This window comes from Hordeum vulgare, chromosome 1H (assembly GCF_904849725.1).
Source record: "Hordeum vulgare subsp. vulgare chromosome 1H, MorexV3_pseudomolecules_assembly, whole genome shotgun sequence".
In the NCBI taxonomy this organism is placed as follows: domain Eukaryota; kingdom Viridiplantae; phylum Streptophyta; class Magnoliopsida; order Poales; family Poaceae; genus Hordeum; species Hordeum vulgare.
In genome coordinates this window covers 377,727,691-377,741,940 of record NC_058518.1, presented here as the reverse complement: position 1 = coordinate 377,741,940, position 14,250 = coordinate 377,727,691, and positions in this window count along the sequence as shown.

Here is a 14,250-nt window from a genome sequence, read left to right as displayed (position 1 = left end):
TCTGCGTGTCAAGTATTTGTTCCTATGACCATGAGATCATATAACTCACTAACACCGGAAGAATGCTTTGTGTGTATCAAACGTCGCAACGTAACTGGGTGACTATAAAGATGCTCTACAGGTATCTCCGAAAGTGTTAGTTGAGTTAGTATGGATCGAGACTGGGATTTGTCACTCCGTGTGACGGAGAGGTATCTCGGGGCCCACTCAGTAATACAACATCACACACAAGCCTTGCAAGCAATGTGACTAAGTGTAAGTCACGGGATCTTGTATTATGGAACGAGTAAAGAGACTTGCCGGTAAACGAGATTGAAATAGGTATGCGGATACTGACGATCGAATCTCGGGCAAGTAACATACCAAAGGACAAAGGGAATGACATACGGGATTATATGAATCCTTGGCACTGAGGTTCAAACGATAAGATCTTCGTAGAATATGTAGGATCCAATATGGGCATCCAGGTCCCGCTATTGGATATTGATCGAGGAGTCTCTCGGGTCATGTCTACATAGTTCTCGAACCCGCAGGGTCTGCACACTTAAGGTTCGACGATGTTTTATGCATATTTGAGTTATATGGTTGGTTACCGAATCTTGTTCGGAGTCCCGTATGAGATCCAGGACGTCACGAGGAGCTCCGGAATGGTCCGGAGGTAAAGATTGATATATAGGAAGTCCTGTTTTGGTCATCGGAAAAGTTTCGGGCTCATCGGTAGTGTACCGGGAGTGTCGGGAGGGGTGCCGGGGACCATCGGGAGGGGTGTCACGCCCCAAGGGGTCTCATGGGCTATGGGAAGAGATAAACCAGCCCCTAGTGGGCTGGAATAAGTTCCCACTAAGGCCCATAAGGTTTGAGAAGGAAAAAACACAAGGTGGAAAGAGTTTCCAAGAGATAAACATAACTTTTGCCAAGGCAGCCCGACCACATACCTCCACGTTTTTTCCTCTAGATCGCGTTTCTGCGGAGCTCGGGCGGAGCCCTGCCGAGATTAGATCACCACCAACCTCCGGAGCGCCGTCACGCTGCGGGAGAACTCATCTACCTCTCCGTATCTCTTGCTGGATCAAGAAGGCCGAGATCATCGTCGAGCTGTACGTGTGCTGAACGCGGAGGTGCCGTCCGTTCGGCACTAGATCGGAGCGGATCGTGGGACGGATCGCAGGACGGTTCGTGGGATGGTTCGCGGGGCGGATCGAGGGACGTGAGGACGTTCCACTACATCAACCGCGTTTCTTAACGCTTCTGCTGTGCGATCTACAAGGGTACGTAGATCGGAAATCCCCTCCCGTAGATGGACATCACCATGATAGGTCTTCGTGCGCGTAGGAAATTTTTTGTTTCCCATGCGACGTTCCCCAACAAAATAATGGTGAAGTGTTATGTAGTCGACGTTCACATAACACCACTAGAGGAAAAACAACATACAACACATCAAAATACCAAACGAATACCAAATTCACATGACTACTATTAGCATGACTTATCCCATGTCCTCAGGAATAAAAGTAACTACTCACAAAGCATAATCATATTCATGACCAGAGAGGTAATGAGTAGCATCAAGGATCTAGACATAAACTCTTCCACCAAGTAATCCAACTAGCATCAACTACAAAGAGTAATTAACACTAGTAGCAACCTTACAAGTACCAATCAGAGTCGCGAGACGGAGATTGGTTACAAGTGATGAACTAGGGTTGGAGATGAGATGGTGCTGATGAAGATGTTGATGGTGATGAGTCCCCTCTGATGAGAGGAGTGTTGGTGATGACGATGGTGACGATTTCCCCCTCCGGGAGGGAAGTTTCCCCGATAAGATCGTCCTGCCGGAGCTCTAGATTGGTTTTGCTCAAGTTCCGCCTCGTGGCAGCGGCGAAACCTCGATAAAGCATCCTCTTGATTATTTTCCAGACGAAACCCTTGATATAGCAGAAGAGGGGGGCAGAGGGCCAGCTGGGTGCCCACAAGCCCCCTAGGCTCGGCCAAGGGGTGGTCGCGCCTAGCAGGCTTGTGGCCACCTGCTGGCGCCCCTCTGGTGCTTCTTCAGTCCAGTATTTTTTATAAATCTGGAAAAAAAATCCTCGTTGATTTTTACGGCGTTTGGAGTTGCTCCAATTTCAGGCCAGAATTCCAGCTGCCGGCATTCTCCCACTTCAAGTAAAACTTGCAAAATAAGAGAGAAAAGGCATAAGTATTGTATCGTGAAGTGAAATAACAGCCCAAGAAACAATAAATATCAACATAAAAGCATGATGCAAAATGTACGTATCAAAGATCCATTTGTTTTGAATAGCCTCACGGCCTTCAGGTAGTACTTCCAAAGTCCACACTTTGTTCTCGTACATGGATCCTATCTCGGACTTCATGGCCTCCAGCCATTTGTGGGAATCAGGGCCCACCATTGCTTCTTCATAATTCGCAGGTTCATTGTTGTCCAACAACATAATTGATAAGACAGGATTACCGTACCACTCAGGAGCAGTACGTGATCTTGTCGACCTGCGAGGTCCGATAGGAACTTGATCCGAAGTTTCATGATCATCATCATCAACTTGCTCCTCAATCGGTGCCGCAACAACAGGGGTTTCCCCTTGCCCTGCGCCACCATCTAGAGGAATTTGAGGTTCGACAACCGCATCAAGTTCTATCTTCCTCCCACTCAATTCTTTCGAGAGAAACTCCTTCTCAAGAAAAGCTCCGTTTTTAGCAACAAACACTTTGCCCTCGGATTTGAGATAGAAGGTATACCCAACTGTCTCTTTTGGGTAACCTATGAAGACGCATTTTTCCGCTTTGGGTTCCAGCTTTTCAGGCTCAAGCTTTTTGACATAAGCATCACATACCCAAACTTTAAGAAACTACAATTTTGGTCTTTTGCCATACCACAGTTCGCATGGTGTCGTCTCAACGGATTTTGATGGTGCCCTATTTAAAGTGAATGCAACTATCTCTAATGTATAACCCCAAAACGATAACGGCAAATCGGTAAGAGACATCATAGATCGCACCATTTCTAATAAAATACGATTACGACGTTCGGACACACCATTACGCAGTGGTGTTCCAGGCGGTGTCAATTGTGAAACAATTCCACATTGTCTCAAGTGAGCACCAAACTCGAAACTCAGATATTCACCCCCACGATCTGACCGTAGGAACTTGATCTTCTTGTTACAATGATTTTCAACTTCACTCTGAAATTGCTTGAACTTCTCAAACGTTTCAGACTTGTGCTTCATCAAGTAGACATAACCATATCTACTCAAATCGTTAGTGAAGGTGAGAAAATAACAATATTTGCCGTGCGCCTCCACACTCATCGGACCACACACATCGGTATCTATGATTTCCAACAAGTCACTTGCACGCTCCATTGTTCCGGAGAACGGAGTCTTAGTCGTGTTTCCCATGAGGCATGGTTCACACGTGTCAAGTGAATCAAAGTCAAGTGACCCCAAAAGTCCATCAGAATGGAGTTTCTTCATGCGCTTTACACCAATATGACCTAAGCGGCAGTGCCACAGAAACATGGCGCTATCATTGTTAACTCTAACTCTTTTGGTATCAATGTTATGTATATGTGTATTGTTGCTATCAAGATTCAATATGAATAATCCTCTCACATTGGGTGCATGACTCATAGAAATAGAGCAAACATTATTCTCTGACTTAAACGAGTAACCGTCTCGCAAAAAACAAGATCCAGATATAATGTTCATGCTTAACGCACGCACTAAATAACAATTATTTAAGCTCATAACTAATCCTGATGGTAACTGAAGTGAAACTGTGCCGACGGCGATTGCATCAACCTTGGAACCATTTCCCATGCGCATCGTCACTTCATCCTTCACCATCCTTCGCTTATTCCGCAATTCATGTTTTGAGTTGCAAATATGAGCAACGGAACCGGTATCGAATACCGAGGCACTACTACGAGAGATGGTTAAGTACACATCAGTAACATGTATATCGAATATACCTGATTTTTCCTTGGCCGCCTTCTTATGAGCCAGATACTTGGGGCAGGTGCGCTTCCACTGACCCATACCCTTGCAATAATAACACTCCCTTTAAGGCTTAGGTCCATCTTTGTGTTTCTTCATCGGATTGGCAACAGGCTTGCCCCTCTTCTTGGAATTACCCTTCTTTCCTTTGTCGTTTCTCTAGAAACTAGTGGTCTTATTCACCATCAACACTTGATGCTCTTTACGGAGTTCTGACTTCGTGACTTTCAGCATCACGAATAACTCGCTGGGTGACTTGTTCATCCCTTGCATGTTATAGTTCAACACAAAGCTCTTGTAGCTTGGTGGCAGTGATTGAAGAATTCTGTCAGTGATAGCCTCTTGCGGGAGTTCAATTCCCAGCTCAGCTTCACAGTTTGAGTACCCAGACATTTTGAGCACATGTTCACTGGTAGACGAATTTTCCTCCATCTTGCAAGCATAGAATTTATCGGAGGTCTCATACCTCTCGATCCGGGCATTCTTTTGAAAGATAAACTTCAACTCCTGGAACATCTCAAATGCTCCATGACGCTCAAAGCGACGTTGAAGTCCCGGCTCTAAGCCATACAAGACTGCACATTGAACTACTGAGTAGTCCTCCTTACGGGTTAACCAAGCGTTCTTAACATCTTGGTCAGCCGTAGCGGGTGGTTCATCTCCTAGCGCAGCATTAAGGACATAATCCTTCTTCCCAGCTTGCAGGAGAAACTTAAGATTATGAGCCGAGTCAACAAAGTTGCTTCCATCGTCTTTCAACTTAGCTTTCTCTAGGAACGTATTAAAATTTAGGGTGACTGTCGCGTGAGCCATTGATCTACAACACAAATATTTCAAAGTGGACTTAGACTATGTTCAAGATAATTAGAGTTTAACTTAATCAAATTACTTGCTAAACTCCCACTCAAAAAGTACATCTCTCTAGTCCTTTGAGTGGTACATGATCCAAATTCACTAACTCAAGTCCGATCATCACGTGAGTTGAGAATAGTTTCAGTGGTAAGCATCTCTATGCTAATCATATCAACTATACGATTCATGCTCGACCTCTCAGTCTCATGTGTTCTGAGGCCATGTCCGCACATGCTAGGCTCGTCAAGCTTAACTAGAGTGTTCCGTGTGTGCAACTGTTTTGCACCCGTTGTCTGTGAACGTTGAGTCTATCACACCCGATCATCACGTGGTGTCTCGAAACGATGAACTGTAGCAACGGTGCACAGTCGAGGAGAACACAATTTCGTCTTGAAATTTTAGTGAGAGATCACCTTATAATGCTACCATCGTTGTAAGCAAAATAAGGTGCATAAAAAGATTAACATCACATGCAATTCATAAGTGACATGATATGGCCATCATCATGTGCTTCTTGATCTCCATCACAACCGTTAGTTTAAAGACAACCCTATGGCTCCTGTCGGTTGCCGTACCATTGACATGCAAGTCGATATTAACTATTACAACATGATTATCTCATACATCCAATATATCACATCACGTCATTGGCCATATCATATCACAAGCATACCCTGCAAAAACAAGTTAGACGTCCTCTAATTTGTTGTTGCATGTTTTACGTGGCTGTTATGGGTATCTAGTATGATCACATCTTACTTACGCAAAAACCACAACGGAGATGTGCAAATTGCTATTTAACCTCTCCAAGGACCGCCTGGGTCAAAACCAATTCAACTAAAGTTGAAGAAACAGGCACCCGCCAGTCATGTTTATGCAACGAGGTTGCATGTCAGTCGATGAAACCAGTCTTTCGTAAGCGTACAAATAATGTCGATCCGGGCCGCTTCAATCCAACAATACCGCTGAATCGAGAAAAGACTAAGGAGGGCAGCAAATCGAACATCACCGTCCACAAAACCCTTTGTGTTCTACTCGAGATAACATCTACGCATGAACCTAGCTCATGATGCCACTGTTGGGTAACGTTGCATGGGAAACAAAAAAGTGCCTACGCACACGAAGACTTATCATGCTGATGTCCATCTACGAGAGGAGATTTGGATCACACAGCAGGAAGCGTTAAGAAATGTTGTTGATGTAGTGGAACGTCCTCACGTCCCTCGATCCGCCCCGCGAACCGTCCCACGAACAGTCCCGCAATCCGTCCCACGATCCGATTCGATCTAGTGCCGAACGGACGGAACCTCCACGTTCAACACACATACAACTCGACGATGATCTCGGCCATCTTGATCCAGCAAGCAAGACGGAGAAGTAGATAAGTTCTCCGGCAGCGTGACGGTGCTCCGGTGGTGGTGAGGATCTACTCCTGCAGGGCTCCACCCGAGCTCCGCAGAAATACGATCTAGAGGTAAAACTATGGTGTCTAGATCTGAGTTGCACATGGCAAAAGTTGTCTCAAATCAGCCCTAAATCACCACTATATATTATAGGGAGGGGGAGGAGGCTTGCGTTGAGGGCCAAGCCCTCAAGGGTGCGCCGGCCAAGGGAGAGGAGGAGTCCTACTCCAACTAGGATTGGTAAGTGGAGTCCTTCTCTTCCTTCCCACCTCCCCCTTTTTTCTTTTCTTTGGTTTTCTTTCCTTGGTGCCAAGGCCCTCTTGGGCTGTCCCACCATCCCACTAAGGGCTGGTGCCCCACCCCTAGGGCCACTCGGCTTCCCCCGGGTGGGTTGCCCCCCTCCCGGTGAACTTCCGGAACCCATTCGTCACTCCTGGTACAATGCCGGTAATGCCCGAAAACTTTCCGATAACCAATGAAGTCATCCTATATGTCAATCTTTGTCTCCGGACCATTCTAGAAACCCTTGTGACGTCCGTGATCTCATCCGAGACTCCGAACAACATTCGGTAACCACACATATAACTCAACTATATTAAACATCATCGAACCTTAAGTGTGCAGACCCTGCGGATTCGAGAACTATGTAGACATGCCCCAAGGCACTCCTCGGTCAATATCCAATAGCGGGACCTGGGTGCCCATATTGGATCCTACATTTCTCTGAAGATCTTATCGGTTGAACCTCAGTGTCAAGGATTCATATAATCCCGTATGTCATTCCCTTTGCCCTTCGGTATGTTACTTGCCCGAGATTCGATCGCCGGTATCCGCATACCTATTTCAATCTCGTTACCGGAAAGTCTCTTTACTCGTTCCATAATACAAGATCCCGTGACTTACACTTAGTCACATTGCTTGCAAGGCTTGTGTGTGATGTTGTATTACCGAGTGGGCCCCGAGATACCTCTCCGTCACATGGAGTGACAAATCCCGGTCTTGATCCATACTAACTCACCGGACACCTTCGGAGATACCTGTAGAGCACCTTAATAGTCACCTAGTTACGTTGTGATGTTTGATGCACACAAGGTATTCGTCCGGTGCCAGTGAGTTATATGATCTCATGGTCATAGGAACAAATACTTGACTGGCAGAAAACTATAGCAATAAAACGACACGATCAATATGCTACGTTCATAGTTTGGGTCTAGTCCATCACATGATTCTCCTAATGATGTGTTCCAGTTATCAAGCAACAACACTTTGCACATAGTCAGAAAACCTTGACTATCCTTGATCAACTGGCTAGCCAACTAGAGGCTTGCTAGGGACATTGTTTTGTCTATGTATCCACACATGTATCTATGTTTTCATTCAATACAATAATAGCATGGATAATAAACGATTATATTTAAACAAGAAATATAATAATAACTATCTATCATTGCCTCTAGGGCATATTTACAACAACTTCCCCACCAATCAATTATCAGGGGGGGATTCCCTGTTTGACAATCTAGCTGAAAGCAGGACTAGCTCGCCCCCACAAACCTCCCCCTGTAGTTGAGGAGACCAGGGAGGCGGTATCTAGGGAGGCCCCCCTGCAGCGGAGACTACGGCCGGGGGTGACGACATAATGGCCGAGGTTAACACCTCAGCCGCAAAGGACCAGGAGGATGAATTCCTCCTAAAGAGAAAGGAGGGAGAGTCTGGACCTTCTGGGTCCCCTCCGAAGGCAACTCCGGAGGTTCCTCCCTCTTCGGCGTCATGAGTAGTAGTCTTTCGATGAAGGGAGACTACTACGGCACATCCGAAACCATCCACGATGGAGCAACTCCGAACTGGATGGCCTACCTTCAGGGAGGAAGGTCTCGATGATCCTTCCATTCCTGAAGAACGCCTCACTCATCTGAGTGTGGTATTGAAAGCATTCAGTCTGTTGAAAATAGTCTGAAAGAAGCTTTCGATGCACTGCTCGCAAGCATCAAGGCAATCCGCATACTTTTTCCCTTTATAATTGTACATTGTGTGAACGCAGTATTATGCTCAGTAGCCCCCGAGCCCTATGTGAGTTAGGAAAACTCATGCAGGGTGAGAATAGTCCGAAAAAATTTAGGTGTAGCCCCTAAGTCTCTGGTGGGTTGATGAGAAACACCCAAGCTAAGGATTTCGAAAAAAAATCTGAAAACTTATAAAAGTTGCAAAAATGCTCTTCTATAGGCTTCTACATTAGCCGCAACCCCCAACTCTATGGAGTTAGTGGGAATGAATCGGAAACTGAAGGTTTTCGAGAGGAGCTCGACCACATCAACAAGCGTTTTGAATAGGCTTAAAGTAAGTGTGCATGCGTTAGCTCTCTTAATGAATTGTTTGATATCTTTGTCTCAAAGTGTATGTTGTCTGAATGACTACCACAGTTATTGTTGCTGACGTTGATGGGCTTAAAGCCGAACTGGGCAAGGCCAAGCAAGAGGCCGCCGAATAGAGGGCGGTGGTTGTATAGGCCAAAGCCTCTAGTGATAAATCTGAGGCCCGGGCCAGTGAAGTTTAGCAGGAGCTCAAGGAGGCCATCACAAAGAATGAGCAGAAAGACAAATAAAAAACATCTGAGCTAACATTAGTGACCGCGCACTCCAAGAAGGAGGTACGCGATCTTTGGAAAGAGGTCCATTAGATCAAGAAAATCGCAGATGGTAAGTGATATTCATTACAATGTACATTTGGCGGATGAAGATTTGCATTGCATACTCGAGTGTGGAGTTCTCGAGGAGCGATTGTAGATCTCCCGAAGAGTGCGACAGAAGCTGGGAAGTACTATGCTTTCCAGGAGGGCGAAGTGTAGCAAAGGCTGTTCTGGGCACAATTCCAAAATCCGGAGCATCCTCAGCTTCTTTCCGATTAGTTGAAACAACTTATGGAGCTGCACAACATGACCGAGACGGGCATGAAAGACTTGTGCATGAGGCTATGGCCAACGGAGTCGCTGCCTAGTAGTTACTTCGGCCTGGTGCAAAAACCGATTGTTGTTGTTCCTCAAATCAATGTCATGAAGCATTCGTTCCACATCAAGGTAGCTAGGATGACCTCTGCAAGGACAATGATGCACTGGCCGAAGGGAGAGCATTTGAAGATGGCCACTGCACCGCTGCTGCCCGCGAAGGAGCATAGACGCCCTGATCTATATTTCTCCACTGCCATGGAAGGTGCCCGAGCTATAGACGCCCAATGCTCCAAAGACTTAGTCTTTGAGTAAAAAATCATATCCTGTAAAAGTGGTTATATAATACAATGCCCTTTGATTTTTTGCATGGCAAACCATGTCTTTATAATTGCAACTCTTGTTCTGGTTGTTTCGATATTGAAAGTTCCTAGTCGTCGACTTCAGCCCCCCCCCCCCGCGAGATACTATCAGGGGTATTTTCGGCTTCCGCATTGTTACCCTTACCCAACGTCTTGGCATCCTAATGCGGTAATGTTGGAGAAAACCACGCAATCGTACTATTCGGCTTTGACGCTTTCAGTTAACCATAAGAGGTTGAGTGTGGGTGCTAAGTAGAACCCTTTTGTAAATTTTGATATTCGGCTTATCTCGTGGTGTAAAAACCTGTTATCACTTGGTCTCAATGATTTCAAACCTTTCGCGGAATGCGATGAACCCACAATCGTTCTTTAGTTTAACACTTGTCTTTGGATTGCACATTCGTTTTCGCTTATCATGTCGGTCAGTTCTTGGCTTTCTCCACTCAGCTACTTAACCAAACTAGCTGGAAATACAATCGCAATGGTTCTCCCTTTACCCTTTTACCCGAACTAGCGAAACGTAAATGGGTAAACACACGAGCGGAGCAACACAACATTTTACCAAAGACATAATTTGGAACCGATGCATATAATGCGAACCTAAGACACTACACACGTGAAATGCCAAATAGTATTGTAATGTTTCGAAGGGGTGGTCGTGACGGCCAAGCGCCCCATCAATTTAGTCCATATCAAAGATGCATATGTGTTCGAAAAACAGCTCGGAAAAAGCACGAGGCAAAAGATATTGCAAAGCTCTTAAATCACAAAGAGTGTTCCTTACTTCCAAAAAAATTTGAATCGTATAATTCAAACTCAACAAGCAGTTGTATATATATAGAGCAATAAAAGTGTACATAATAGAGGTTTACACAGGGTTTGGTATAACTAGCTTGATATTCCTATAAACACCCCGTTGCACGTCTGTGCCTTCACTCTTCGAGGAATGTTCCTTGAAAAGGAGAGAACTTTAATGAACAACTCTTTTTAACAATGGCAGTCTTGAGAAGCCACCGATGTATCGGTTTGCTTAACGCAGGGATCGGTCCTTGATGGTACCTATATTTGTCTAGAGACTACATTACCATGGTTCGGTTTTCCCAAACAATAAGATGTATATCATTAATCGCCATAGCTGCCTATGGTATCTTGAGTGCAAAGTTGTGTCTTCGAGGTACATACTTTGCTAGAGGTAAGGTGTTGCTGGGTGACATAGATCATGTTCACCATTTTTACCTCAGGGGAAACTGCTTTTGGCCCCCGTTGTTTGGGCGATGAGGTTTTTCGTCATCCTCGCTGTGCATGCTCTTGGACTGCTCTTCGGCCATGCTCTTTCTTGCCGCCTTGATCACCCAACATTTATCGTTGGTGTGAGTAGCAGGCTTGTTCTCAGTGCCATGTATCTGACAGGGCCTAATACGTCTCCAACGTATCTATAATTTTTTATGGTTTCATGCTATTATCTTGTCAAACTTTGGATGTTTTGTATGCCTTTTTATATATTTTTTGAGACTAACTTATTAACTCAGTGCCAAGTGCCAGTTCCTGTTTTTCCATGTTTTTGACCCCTTTCGTAGGAGGATTTCAAAAGGAGTCCAAACGGAACGAAACTGCCAAAAAGATTTTTTCCGGAACAGAAAAAGATCGGGAAGCCTAAGAATCAGGGCAGGGGGCCACCAGGGACCCCACAAGCCCCCTAGCCGCGGCCAGGGGGCCCGCACCTCCCAAGCTTGTGGGCTCCCTGGGCCTCCTCTGCCCTAGGTCTTTCGCCTATAAATTCCCGAAAATCCCAGAAAAAATGAGGAGATCATCGAAAGTACTTTTCCGCCGCCGCAAGCTTCTGTCTTTGCAAGATCCCATCTGGGGGCACGTTCTGGTGCCCTGCCGGAGGGGGGATTTGGATACGGAGAGCTTCTTCATCAACACCATGACCTCTCCGATGATGTGTGAGTAGTTCACCATAGACCTACGGGTCCATAGCTAGTAGCTAGATGGCTTCTTCTCTCTCTTGGATCTTCAATACAAAGTTCTCCATGATCTTCATGGAGATCTATCCGATGTAATCTTCTTTTGCGGTGTGCTTGTCGAGATCCGATGAATTGTGGATTTATGATCAGATTATCTATGAATCTTTTTTGAGTTTCTTCTGATCTCTCTTATGCATGATTTTGTATCCTTGTAATTCTCTTCGAGTTGTGGATTTTGTTTGGCCAACTAGATCTATGATTCTTGCAATGGGAGAAGTCCTTGGTTTTGGGTTCATACTGTGCGGTGACCTCACCTAGTGATAGAAGGGGTAGCGAGGCATGCATCGTGTTGTTGCCATCAAGGGTAAAAAGATGGGGTTTTCATCATTGATTTGAGTTTATCCCTCTACATCATGTTATCTTGCTTAAGGCCTTACTCTGTTCGTCATGAACTCAATACACCAGATGCATGCTGGATAGCGGTCGGTGTGTGGAGTAATAGTAGTAGATGCAGAAAGTATCGGTCTACTTGTCTCGGACGTGATGCCTATATGTATGATGATTGCCTTAGATATCGTCATGACTTTGCATGGTTCTATCAATTGCTCGACAGTAATTCGTTCACCCACCATGATATTTGCTATTTTGAGAGAAGCCTCTAGTGAACACTATGGCCCCCGGGTCTACTCACACCATATTTTCAGCCTTACACTTTTTCTTCGTTTCACTTTTCGCCTTCATATCTCACTTTGCAATCAATCTTGAAGGGATTGACAACCCCTTTATAGCGTTGGGTGCAAGATGTTTGTGTTTGTGCAGGTACTCTGGACTTGACGAGATTCTCCTACTGGATTGATACATTGGTTCTCAAACTGAGGGAACTACTTACTGCTCCTGTGCTGCATCACCCTTTCCTCTTCAAGGGAAAACCAACGCAAGCTCAAGAGACGACAGAAGGTTTCTGTCGACGTAGCAGGGCCTCTCGAGTATTTTGTCCAACGAGGTTGGCCCATCCCTATTTCCTTTGAAAGGCTTCTTATTGGGTCCAGGCCTGGAGTTGCTGAATCCGACATTGACTACTATGTCCTTGGCCTCACCACTGTTGCGTCGACACTTATTCTTGTTGCATCATGGCTTTCCATTACTGTCACATATTATGGAAGTGTCGAGGTTTGAGGGAGGGTTACTCCGACGAGCCAGCCAAGTATCTGCACCCATGCAATGGCGGGTCATGAGAGAGCTAAGGGTGGCCATTGTCCTCGGCCTTTCCTTTCCAAGCGTCCGGGCTAGCCATTCATTTCGTATGTTGTTGCGGAAGGAAGCTAGTGCCTCAGCGTCTGAAAAATCAACAATCTGATTTTTCTTGGTGAGAAATCTGTTCCAGAATTGTCGAGATGACTCATAGAGCTACTCGATTATGTGACTTAAGTCATCGAACCCAGGTGGCCGAACATAGGTGCCCTGAAACTTGTCTCGAAAGGCGTCTTCAAGATGCTCCCAATTCTGATGGAATTTTTTGGGAGGTTGTTCAGCGAGTGCCTAGCCGGCCCTTTGCGCTTTAGTGGTAAGTATTTGTTGGCATGGAGATCATCTTCGTGGGCCATGTGAATATGGAGGAGGAAATCTTCGATCCATACACTCGGATTTGTTGTCCCGTCGTACTGCTCGATATTTATGGCTTTAAACCCTTTAGGGAACTGGTGCCGCATCACCTCATCTCTAAAGCACATTGGATGAGTGACTCCCCTTATCCGAGTTATGTCGTGCTGGAGATCAGATAGGTCCTATCGTGCTGCTTATCCCGAACTCCATCGTTCTGACTGGGTCGAGCTTAATATATGTCTTGCCTCACGGGAGTGTGGCTTCTTGATCCATAAATGGATCTGGTTTGTCTTGCTTTAGATTTAATGTTCTGTTGCAGATCATATGGGTCTCCGGGTTGAGTCGGTTCCTTTCTCATGTTCCGTCCTCGAGGAGGACGGTCTGGTTGATTGTCTTGTGTGAATGTGGGTGGTGCAGGCTCCAAGGCCTCGTCTTCAAATTCTGGCAACAAGCGCCAACGTGGGTAACTTTTGGTTTGCCCCTATCATTCCTGTTTGTACCTCTCTTTGGCGGTCAAGACCTTTGTCCATCTTTCATTAGTGGAGTCCCCTTCGGCATTGAGCTGCCTTTGCTTTAGCTTAACACTCCGAGCAGTGGCTATGAGCTGCCGCCTGAATACTTCCTGATCCAGTGGGTCTTCAGGGATGATGAAATCCTCGTCACTCAAGCTTTCCTCCTCCTCTATTAGAGGGACATAGTTGCTATCTTTGGAATCGCCGAGTTCATTAGGTTTTTTGTTATCCATGTAACCTAGTAGGTCGGGGTCGTATTAGGGGTCTGTAGGTTTTGGGGATTCGGCTGGATTTTCCGTATCCTTGGGGTTTAAATTATCCTCGGTGCATGCGCTGCTTTCCTTGCTCTTACAAGCTTTTGGATTTTTATACTAGCGATGGCGCTTAACGGGCTTATCGCCACATTTTTTTGTCGGGGTGTCATCCTTGCTTTTCCATATGGCGCCCTTGTCCCTATGGGCATCCACTATGTAGACATCATACGTGGAGGTGGTTGTCCATTGTCCTATTACGGGAGGACTGGGTGATTGAATAGTCATGTCCATATCTTCGGATTCTTCAGAAGAGAAGTCTAACAGATCGGTTAGATCTTCAATAG